This window comes from Staurois parvus, unplaced genomic scaffold (assembly GCF_062004578.1).
Source record: "Staurois parvus isolate SC_StPar_1 unplaced genomic scaffold, SC_StPar_1.0 ptg000187l, whole genome shotgun sequence".
Taxonomy (NCBI): domain Eukaryota; kingdom Metazoa; phylum Chordata; class Amphibia; order Anura; family Ranidae; genus Staurois; species Staurois parvus.
In genome coordinates this window covers 2,018,188-2,030,442 of record NW_028317983.1, presented here as the reverse complement: position 1 = coordinate 2,030,442, position 12,255 = coordinate 2,018,188, and the positions used below count along the sequence as shown (strand labels likewise).

General features: G+C 45.9%; 1 long non-coding RNA gene across 2 annotated transcripts in view; it reads left to right on the top strand.

Moving 5' to 3' along the window:
• Positions 1-12,255, top strand: part of LOC149462024 (uncharacterized) — a 389,135-nt gene that overhangs the window by 262,632 nt on the left and 114,248 nt on the right. For both annotated transcript variants that reach the window (XR_016312724.1, XR_016312725.1), the window contains exon 4: positions 8,431-8,528. This is a non-coding gene — a long non-coding RNA (uncharacterized LOC149462024). The remainder of the gene's footprint in view (positions 1-8,430; positions 8,529-12,255) is intronic.

Below are 12,255 nucleotides of genomic sequence, written 5' to 3'. Positions count from 1 at the left end.
TGCAAGGGGCACTGTGATGAGGTGCTGTAATTGCTAGGGGCACTGTGATATGAATGGAACTGCACTGTAAAGGGGCACTGTTATTGAAACAGTGCACCTTTACAATGCAGTCCCCTTTATATTACAGTGCGAAGGACCAACTCCATGAATATCCCATCACCAACACATATTCCCCCTCGGTCCCTGGAAAAAATGGCTGATCAGTCTAAAATGCCCAGGTTGTCACCTTTGCTGGATCTAGAGGGGTTATGCCCCCCCAGATTTTAGTTGTTCCTCCCCAAAGCTATCTGTGTAGGGAGCAAGAGCTCTGCTGTCTGTGCCCAGGCTATGTTCAGTGCAGTGATAGGAGAAGGAGCTCTGCTGAGTGACTCCTGTCCTCTGCCCTACCAGTTGTGACACCTGTCCTGTGACAGCTCTGCTGTCTCCTATCCTCAGCTCTGCTGACCCTTGTGCTCTGCCCTGCTGACCCCTGTGCTCTGCCCTGCTGACCCCTGTGCTCTGCCCTGCTGACCCCTGTGCTCTGCCCTGCTGACCCTTGTGCTCTGCCCTGCTGACCCCTGTGCTCTGCCCTGTTGACCCCTGTGCTTTGCCCTGCTGACAACTGTACACTACCCTGCTGACCCCTGTGCTCTGCCCTGCTGACCCCCATGCACTGCCCTGCTGACCCCCATGCACTGCCCTGCTGACTCCCATGCACTGCCCTGCTGACCTCCCATTCTCTGCCCCCATGACACTTTCTGTTGCACTCCCACATCGGACACCCTGTCACATAGGCTTCTGATGGGGACTACGAGTGGCCTGTTCAACACATAGTACACAGGCATGGTCTACTGTTCGCTCCATCATAAACACACCCTGAGAAATGTTATCCAACCCTTGCTGGAGTGGTTGTAGACATGGCACAGCTGCAAAGAGGCTGCAGGAGATCAGCAGCACTAAGATGGAACAAACAATGGGAAAAAAAGGTGAAAAGTATTTAATGAAAATGACCTCAAGCTAGCGGAAGGAAGGATCAAAACTAACCTTATTATTATACAGGATTTATATATTATTATTATACAGAATTTATATATTATTATTATACAGGATTTATATATTATTATTATACAGAATTTATATATTATTATTATTATACAGAATTTATATATTATTATTATACAGAATTTATATATTATTATTATTATTATTATTATACAGAATTTATATATTATTATTATACAGGATTTATATATTATTATTATTATTATACAGGAGTTATATATTATTATTATACAGGATTTATATATATTTATTATTATGGATTTATATATTATTATTATACAGGAGTTATATATTATTATTATACAGAATTTATATATTATTATTATACAGGATTTATATATTATTATTATTATACAGGATTTATATAGCGCCAACAGTTTGCTCAGCGCTTTACAATATAACGGGAGACAATACAGTTCAATACAAGAGGGAAAAGAGGGCCTAATCCTGGGAGCTTACAATCTAGGAGAAAGTATTGTTTTACGAAAAGAGTAGTTGACGCTTGGACTAGACTTCAGCAGAGGTAGTGAGTCAGTCAACAGTAAGTGCTTGGAGCAAACATTGATTTCTACTCAAAAGACAAAAAGGTTAAAGAAAAAAACAAAAAATACCAAAAACATAAGTTCGTCTGGATGGACCACTTGGTCATTTGTACCATCGCTCGCTCTGTATGTTTCTATATACAGTACTTTAGGAATGTTTTATTTTTATTCCTGACATTCAAATTTAACAAGCCGTGTCCCCAAAAAACACCAGCTCCGCGCTCATGCGTATGAGATTTTATGACTCCAAACATTAAACAAACAGCGGACTTCATATAAGCCATTGCCTTTCACTGTGTGGGAACTCCAGCGGCAGACATAATAAAGCAAAGTTCAGGATCTGGGAGCACATCGGTGGCACTGCACTTGTAAAACCATTCAGAGGACGTGAGCTGCTGGTTTATGGGGCTAGTCAGCCCAAATAATGGAAAGCCCACATTTCATCGCTTCTCATTAGAAAATCAGTTTCATTTATATCTGTTTAAAGTGGAACTAAACTTTCAATCAACAGCAATACTGTATAATAATAATAACAACTATTTTTAACCCTTCTGCTGCTAACATTAGTAAATAGATAGGATGGTGAATCAGATTGACTTGTTTTAAACGTTCTTTAACATTTCTTTAGTTGCTTCCTGGTTTCTGGCCTAGGCCAAAATGATATCATACATACCAGCCTTCTTGGGAGGATGGAGGAGGGGCTTTTTCAGGTAAACACAGCCTCCTGCCTGAGCTGAGGGCAGATGGATTCCAGGAAGTAAATGTTATCTGCCCTTACTCAAAATGGCTGCAGCTAGAAGTGTTGGGGGGGGGGTTGAAAGAGATGTCTCAACAAAATAAAAGCTTGGAGACATGGATGGATGGGGGAGTTTGTGTTGAATATTAACCACTTCCTGACCACGCTATAGCCAATAGACAGCTACAGCGCGGTTGGCTAGTTATGGGTGGGCATCCATGGACGTCCTCCCAGAACCCCCCCCCCCTGCATCCCCTGGTGCCCACGCCGTGTGAGATCTGTGATTGCTGTGTCCTTCCGACACAGCTGATCACTTTTCCAAATAAAGGGCCAATCAGAGCCACCTTTTACCATGTGACCAGCTGTGTCCATTAACAGCTGATCACAGTGGAAATAGGAAATGCTGGTTATTGGCAGTCCTCCCTTCAGTCTGACAGCAGGTGAGGAGAGGAGAGCCGGTAAGTGGCATTTCTCAGGTGGACATCTACATTGATCATCAGGTGTAGCCCTTTCAGTGCCCATCAGTGAGCCCAATAGTGCCCATCTGTGCTGGCTATTAGTGCCCATCTTTGTGGTTATCAGTGCCTCCTCAGTGATGTCAGTGCCCATCAGTGATGCTTGTCAGTGCTGCCTATTAGTGCCCATCTGTGCTGGCTTTCAGTGCTGATTTTTAGTGCCCATCTGTGATGTCTTTCAATGCCCATCGGTGATGGCTATCAGTGCCCATCAGTGGTGGCTATCAGTGCCTCCTCAGTGATGCCTGTCTGTGCTGTCTATCAGTGCCCATTAGTGCCACCTATCAGTGCCCATCAGTGCTGTCTATCAGTGCAGCCTCATCAGTGCCCATCAGCACAACCTATCAGTGTCCATCAGTGCAGCCTCATTAGTGCACATCAATGAAGGAGAAAAATCACTAATTTACAAACTTTATAACAGAAACTAAGAAAAACATTTTTTTCCCCAAAATTTTGGGTCTTTTTTTTGTTTTGTTTAGCAAAAAATAAAAACCCCAGTGGTGATAACATACCGACAAAAGAAATCTCTATATGTCTCAAACAAATGACAAAAATTTAGTTTGGGTACAGTGTTTCATGACCGCGCAATTGTCATTCAAAGTGCGACAGCGCTGAAAGCTGAAAATTGGCCTGGGCAGGAAGGGGGTGAAAGTGCCCGGTAGGCGAGAGGTTAAGCATGAATTAAATAGCGTTTTCAGTTTGCAGTGCTCAGATACGGTTTAATTTTGATTTAACTTCCATGCTCTTCTATTTGCTCAGACTTTTTGAGGGGAACCCGCACACCAAAACTAAAAAAAAAAAGGGTGTGTGTGGGTCCCCCCCCCCCAAAATTCATATTAGACCCTTGTGCGAGCATGCAGCCCAGCAGGTCAGGAAAGGGGGGGGGGAACGGGCGGGCGAGCGGGCACCCCCCCCCCCGAACCATACCAGACCACATGCCCCCTCCCCCCCAAAGCACCTTGTCATGATGTTAACATCAAGCCCAACCCTAGTCTAGAATTCAGCTGTCGGCCTCATTCAGGCAGGGTGTACTAAAGCATATACCTGTGTGAAGGGCCGTATTTCCCTGAACGGGATGCAGAGATGGTTCATGGATCCCTGTGCAGGCAATCCTATTTATGTCAGTTGGGATGCAGCAGATGCACAGACACAGCCGCCGCTCCCAATCTGACATCAGTGTGGGTGAAGGTGTATATCTCTAATGAATGGGATTGTCTGCATCCCGATGCATGGAACACCTGTGCAGGCAAACACGGCCTATGTGGTCAAACACATGAGAGTCCTTCATGGCTCCATTCACACCTAAGGCCTGGTTCACATATGTGCACACACATCATGGGTAGGGCAGCCCCTTCTTTTCAATGGCCTGTCCTACCTTTGAGAAATGTGGCGGTAAAAAGACCCCACCCCCTGTTTTTAAAAAAATTGTGCTGCACTGAACCATATGGTGCTGCATTACTATGCGGTTTAGAGTGCACGAAAATGCAGATGTAAAGGGGTGTTATTAAAAAGGAATGACACCCCTATGTGTCTTCTAAAGTGTCCGAGAAGTGTACGATTTTGAGTATGTGCCTGACATGCAGAGATGTCAACCTAGCATACGTGTGCGCAGGGCTTTTTTTCTCAGAGAATATTCCTCCTTCAGAGTTACCCCTTGTCTCCACCTCCTACCCACCTCCGAGCACTCTCCCTTGTCTCCACCCCCTACCCACCTTTGAACACTGTCCCTTGTCTCCACCCCCTACCCACCTCCGAGCACTGTCCCTTGTCTCCACCCCCTACCCACCTTTGAGCACTGTCCCTTGTCTCCACCCCCTACCCACCTCCGAGCACTGTCCCTTGTCTCCAACCTCTACCCACCTCTGAGCACTATCCCTTGGTTCCACCCCCTACCCACCTCCGAGCGCTATCCCTTGTCTCCAACCTCTACCCACCTCTGAGCACTATCCCTTGGTTCCACCCCCTACCCACCTCCGAGCACTATCCCTTGGTTCCACCCCCTGCCCACCTTCGAACACTGTCCCTTGTCTCCACCCCCTACCCACCTCCGAGCGCTATCCCTTGTCTCCACCCCCTACCCACCTCCAAGCACTGTCCCTTGTCTCCACCCTCTACCCACCTCCGAGCACTGTCCCTTGTCTCCACCCTCTACCCCACCTCCGAGCATTGTCCCTTGGTTCCACCCCCTACCCACCTCCGATCACTGTCCCTGGTCTCCACCCCCTACCTACCTACCTCCGAGCACTATCTTTTGGTTTCTCACCCTACCCACCCCCCAGTACTGCCCCTTTTAGAGAATACCGAATCAAGTATCATTTCCAGGTGCTAAGGAATTTGTATAGAACAATAGACCCCACCTGCAACAATACCCCTCTAGCAACAATAGATCCACCAGCAAAGTTTCCCCCAGCAACAGTAGCTCTACCCCAGCAACAATAGATCTCCCAGCAGCCAGCAATAATAGACTCCTCCATCAACAGTAGATCCCCCCAGCAACAACAGACCCCCCCCCCCAGTAACAAAAGATCCCCCAGCAGCCAGTATCAATATATCCGTCAGTACACCCCTTTGCCATTACATACATTGAGTGCGGAGGTACCGGAACAGCGTTCCCGCTAAAAAAAATCCCTGCACGCGCATCCCACTTGTGGTTAAGGGCACCCGAAACGCAGATGTGCGTTTTTGAATGCAATAAAGCACACAGTTGGAAAACGTACGTGCTTCTGTAGCGCCTTTATTTTTTTTTGCACATAAGGCATGCCATTGAAAAGAATGGGGCGAGCTATGTGTGTAGCAGAAAAACGCACATTCACAAGATGGTAGGTGCGAGCCTAGCCTATCATTTAAATAAGCCATCCTGGATTGGACACCATGCTCCGCTCGCGGGCCTCCCGTCCCCCTGACATGTGACACCTGCCATGCTCCCGGGGACGGGGCATATAAGGGCAGGTACCCTGACCTCAGACATCAGGTTACAAAGTTTACTAACATTGCCAGGCTAATCCTTTTAAAAGGTCTAAAATAAACTTGTCTTCTGCCTCTTCCTAATGGGCTCCTCGCCGTGCCGCTTTATCCTTTTACATCTGCCGCTAATTCGCCTTCCCTGTGTCCCCGGGACCTATTACTGTGACAAATGATTCATTGGGAGCGACTTAAAGGGAATTTTTAGCATTTTTTATTTCCTTTTAGATATACAAGTTGGTGTGATCTGTTTAATGTAAATGGTCTTATCAGTGAGCTTAAGAGCCCATTCATATTTATGCGACTTGTCATGCCACTTTGGAGGTCCAAAGCGGCATGACAAGTCGCACCCCATGTTTCCCAATGAGTATCATTTATATCTGTGTGACTTGAAAGCAGTTCCTGCACTACTTTGATCTGACTTTCATTCCTCTTGAGGGCCATAGACTTCAATGTTAACCTTCCAAAGTGGCATAAAAGTTGCACCTGAGAGATATACATGCGACTTGTGTGCAACTTTGTAGAGCACAATCATCCTTGGTCAAAGCCAAAGTCGCACTTATCCAAAGTCACATCAAGTCGCAATGAAAATCCTGCGATTTTGAAGTTGCACAAGCGTGAATGGAGCCTTCACTCACCCTGTCAAAAAATAAAAGTCAGTAGCTACAAAAACTGTAGCTGCTGAGTTTTAAAAAACAGCCACTTACCTGTTTCTCGGTCCCGCGGTGTGTCCCCCTGCAGCCCGTGTCACCGGCCGTCCTGTTTTTCACCAGCCATCCTGTTTTTCACCAGCCGTCCTGTATTCCAGGAGGCCGGCATGTTCAGTGTGGGCACTCGGCTGTGATAGCTTGCGGCTTCACAGCCGGGTGCCCACTGCGCATGCGCGAGAAGCGCTGCACTTCATGAATGGTCCTGTAGTTGTCTGGGACCTGTCACGTGTCCAAAAAGACTACAGGGAGGGAGGGAGGACACGTTCCGCTTCCGATCTAGGCGATGGGACCAGAAGTGGGAGCAGGTACCTGTCAAATTCGGGTACCCACTCCCCCCACAGGTGCCAATCCTTAATGGAGAGCGGGGGAGCAGTCCTTAAAGCGGAACTTCCCCTTTTGGGTGGAGCTCCACTTTAATGTGATTTTAGAAACCTGTTTATATGTGGAGGCTGTAAATATATGTGTATGAGGGGGCAGTTATAGTTGCTTCTTACATAGACAGGTTCTGCTTTCAGTATTTTTTGTGCTGCACATTGCTATCTAAGCCCAAGAACCAAAATGCAATGTATTGCAGCTTATCTGTCACTATGGGGGTTATTTACTAAAACTGCAGAGTGCAAAATCTAGTGCAGCTCTGCATAGAAACCAATCAGCTTCCAGGTTTTATTGCCAAAACTTCAATGAACAAACTGAAGTTAGAAGCTGATTGGCTCCCATGCACAGCTGCACCAGATTCTCAGTGCTCTAGTTTTAGTAAATCTCCCCCATTGTGATGATGTGGTGTCTGCATTAGCTTTCATTTGTAATTTTTTTTCTCCTTTATTTTCACCTGCTGATCCTGCCAGTAACATGCTTTTTGTGTGAGGATGACAACACTGAAGTTGGCCATAAACCAGGGGTGGACTGACAACTCATGGGGCCCCCGGGCAATAGGGGATCATGGGGCCCGTGTCCTTGCCCAAACTCAAAAAAGCCTATGAAAAAGGTACCAGGGGCATCTCATGGGGCCCCCAACTGACCCTGGGCCCTCGGGCAGTGCCTAAGTTTCCAAATGGTCAGTCCACCCCTGCCATAAACTGTATGAATTTCGGCTGGTTCCTAGTGAATTGTCCAAAATTGGGACAATGGGTGGCTCTCATGACCGCCTCCTGATCAACATCCCTTTATTATACAATCAAAGGAAGCGGGTGGAATATTTTCAGCTGTATCCAATCAGATGCAGATGGAGAAATCGGTTCGATTTCTTTGGATTCAGCCTGCACAGGTGTGAACGGAACCATCAGCCCTGGTTCACACCCGGTGCGACTTGTCATGTGATTTGGTGGTTTCAAATCGTATGACAAGTCACACCCTGTTGTCGGCGATCGTTGAAACTCCGACTTTGTGGTGCCGCACCGATTTTGAAAAAAAAAAAGGTTCCTGTGCACTGTAAGGACCAGTTCACACAATAGAAATGCAGTCCGGATGCGTTTCTGCATGTGTATTTTTTACGCATTTTTGATTCGTTCCAGTGCATTTTTGATGTGTTACGGTGCATTTTTTCCCCTTTTTTTATTTCTTCACCTTAAATAAGGACATGTGCGTTCCACTGTGTTTATTATGGTGTTTTAGCATATTTTTCCCCTCTCTTTTTTTTTTTCTTCACCCTAAATAATGATGTTTTTGGTCTGTTTCTGTGTGTTTTTGATGCGTTTTACCACATTCCAGTACAGTTCAGTGCAGAAAAAATGCAGCATGTTCTACTTTTTTTTTTCTGGAACTGGAACGCATTGGAATTGGCCGCACTAGTGTAAACTATGGTATTGACCACCATATAACCTACTATTGTTGATGCAGAAAAAAAACGCACTGAACTGCATGTGGTGTGAACTGGTGTTTTTACACATAGAAAATATGTGATAACCAACAATCCTTCCTCTGTGCAGGTTCGGGATCTGGTCATCTACATACCAAGTGCTTTATGGATCTTCCTTGGCAGCCATCAGTGGATACTTCAAGAGTTTGCATGAAGGGCTACAACAATGTAAGACTTTTTTTTAGAATGGTAATTATTTTCATTCCTTATATTACAGTAGTCAAAGTAGAATTAAAGGCAAAACTTTTTTTTTTTTTCATTTTTGATAGAGTAAGGCTAGGTTCATACCTATGCAGTTTGCGCTTGACCTGTTTCTGCATTGCGTTTTGCGTTGCATTTTTAATGTGTTTTTACCATGTTTTTGATGCGTTGTTTTTTTTTTTGCTTTTTCTTCTTGGTAGGCAGATTTAAAACGCAAAATATGGCAAATACATGCTTTTCTGCAGCCTTTCCATTGAAGTCTATAGAACCAAAAATGCAACTTTTTGCATTCAAAAAAGTCCCTGGCCCTTTCCAAAAAGCGCACCGGGTGAAAACGCGTAGATGTAATCCTGTCCTATAGGAAATAATGTTAAATGGACTGTACTGCGTTTCTGCAAAACGCTGCAGCAAACGCTTAGGTGTGAATCTAGGGTAAGGGAGGGTTAGAACCCCTGTCAGGTTTCTTTGCCCAGTGTCCCATTGGGGAGATTTCCCTTCACTTCCTGTCTCATAATAAAAAAATGAAGTGAGGGAATCCCTATTTGTCCCCAGAACTAGTGTCCCCATTGGAAGATTTCCCCTCTATTCCTATTCTGGTAAATAAAATTGGTAATTTTGGTGTAACGGTAAACGCAACAAATAGAGGGTGAACCTCCTTAACGGGGGCAGAGACAGCAATACAAATCTGACAGGGGTTCTGATCCCTCTCCATGCCATCCAAAACTAAAAAAAAAGTTTTGCCTTTATCTTCTCCTTGAAGGGGAGCTCCGTCATCTGAAACTGGTACAAATGAGGATTACAACCTGAAAAATGTTGTGTCTGTGCCCCCTCCTCTACCTGAAGCTGATAGGCAGAACAATATCCATAGATCAGAACCAAAAAATATATTACTTTATGGGAATTCTCTTTTTTTCCTGGTATAGTCTGGCTACGATTGGCTGAGAACTGGCTGCTTTCAGGTCAAAGAGTTTGAAATTCATAGCAGAGTGAGCCGGGAGCACAAGAACAAAAGGAAGGTTTAGTCATAGAAAAGATTACCCTTTTTGTGAATTAATAATGAAGCGATTTTAGATATAAAAAAACAATAGTGATGAACCCAGGGGCGTAGATAAAGGGGGGGGGGTTAGGGGGGTCTGACCCCCCCCCCCAGAGGAGAGTTGCCAACCATCCCTGCAGCCCTCAAAATTTCCACTCGCTCACAATTGGAAATAAGGTGGGTGGCGGCGAGCAGTGTCGAGACTAGGGGTGTGTGGGAGGGGCGGCGGTGGGGGCGGTGACCATCAGCGATCTCCTGTATGGCTTTCAATGAAGCAGCTGGAAGCCACAGGAGGGAGAGGAGGAGAAACAGCTTCCAGCTGCTTCACTGAAAGCCTTACAGGAGATCGCTGCTTGTCACTGCCCCCGCCGCTGCACAGAACATACCTGATCCTTTCGTTTTCTTTCTGCCCCACCGCCGCTGTGCTCTTCTCAGTGCCGAGCCCCTCCCTCCATTCTCCGCACCAATAGGAGAAGAGAGGAGAGGGGCTGGATCTGCTCTGTCTCCCCCCTGTGCCCGCCCACACTCCGGTCCGTGCAGCTTTAGAGGAGGTGTGGGCAGGAAAGTGAACACAGCAGCCGATAGCTCTGATGTTTCTGAATGAGTGATGTAAGTCCGACCTCAGTTCCTTCCACCCACCCCTCCTTCCTTCCTTCCACCCACCCCTTCCTTCCACCCACCCCTTCCTTCCTTCCTTCTACCCACTCCTTCCTTCTACCCACTCCTTCCTTCCACCCACTCCTTCCTTCCATCCACCCCTCCCTTCCTTCCATCCACCCCTCCCTTCCTTCCTTCTACCCACCGCTCCCTTCCTTCCTTCTACCCATCCACCCCTTCCTTCCTTCCACCCACCCCTTCCTTCTACCCACCCCTTCCTTCTACCCACCCCTTCCTTCCATCCACCCCTTCCTTCCATCCACCCCTTCCTTCCATCCACCCCTTCCTTCCATCCTTCCCTTCCTTCCATCCCTTCCTTCCTTCCACCTACTCCTTCCTTCCACCCACCCTTCCTTACTTCCTTCCACCCACCCTTCCTTACTTCCTTCCACCCACCCCTTCCTTCCTTCTACCCACCCCTTCCTTCCTTCTACCCACCCCTTCCTTCTACCCACCCCTTCCTTCTATCCACCCCTTCCTTCTATCCACCCCTTCCTTCCATCAACCCCTTCCTTCCATCCACCCCTTCCTTCCAACCCTCCCTTCCTTCCAACCCTCCCTTCCTTCCAACCACCCCTTCCTTCCATCCACCCCTTCCTTCCATCCACCCTTTCCTTCCACCCACTCCTTCTTTCCTTCCACCCACCCTTCCTTCCTTCCACCCACCCCTTCCTTCTGCCAACCCCTCCTTTCCTTCCTTCCATCCACCCCTCCCTTCCTTCCATCCACCCCTCCCTTCCTTCCATCCACCTCTCCCTTCCTTCCATCCACTCCTTCCTTCCACCAACCCCTCCTTTCCTTCCTTCCTTCCATCCATCCACCCCTTCCTTCCACCCACCCCGCCCTTCCTTTCTTTCACCCTCCCTTCCTTCCACACACCCACCCCTCCCTTCCTTCCACCCACCCCTTCCTTCCATCCACCCACCCCTCCCACCTGACAGGAGGAAGGGGCTAGGAGCGCCAGGGGGGGACCCGAGAAGAGGAAGATCCGAGCTGCTCTGTGCAAAACCATTGCACATAGCAGTTAAGTATAGACATTTGTTATTTTTTCTTTAAAAAAAAAATAAGCCTTTAGAATCACTTTAATGCAAAATTGCGTTCCATTGTCTTCAATGCAAAAATCGCATCCTGTTAACTTCAATGCAAAAACGCCTCTATTTAAGTTTATTAATTTTCTATATATTTCATTTTATTTTATGTCCAATTTTTGGGAGTTTCTTTCAATAAAAGCTATTTTACGTTACTGGATTGTATTTCTTAAATTCAGATTCATTTAAATTCATGATATTAATTAAAAAGTTGAATATAATACAATTATATATTAAAAAAAATATATATTTTTTTAAAACTGTCAATTTTGGTTTTCGGCCACGTTCGTCCTGAATTTTTGGTTTCAGTTCAGAAATTTGCTTTTCGGTACACCACTAAAAAATAGTGTCATTTAAAGTTCATCTTAGTAAGTGTCATTGGTTGAAGAGGTTCATCTAGAATATATAGGGACTATAGGAGAAATAGAAGATTAACTCATATATACTGCGTTGTACTGTCTACCTTTTAGGAGAGCCAATAACAGAATGAACGAGCAGCATGTTTCTGTATATATATATATATATATATATATATATATATATATATATATACACAGTATATGTAATTTTTTCTTATCTATTTAGGCGCCTTTTACATGGACGTACCAATTAGGTCCGCCTGTCAGTTTTTTAGGCGGACCTGATCAGACCCTCCATTATCCTTTATGGAGAGGTGAATGTAAATGGACTTGTATCTGTTTACACCCGCCTACATCCGATCCGCTAAAACCAGACGGATAGGAATCCGTTCCCCATCCGTCTAGAGCAGTGGTTCTTAACCTTTTTGGAGGTACTGAACCCCACCAGTTTCATATGCGCATTCACCGAACCCTTCTTAATTGGAAAAATAAAATATGATTTTTAAAATTCGAAACATAGGTATATATTTATACATAGGTGCACAAAATGAACA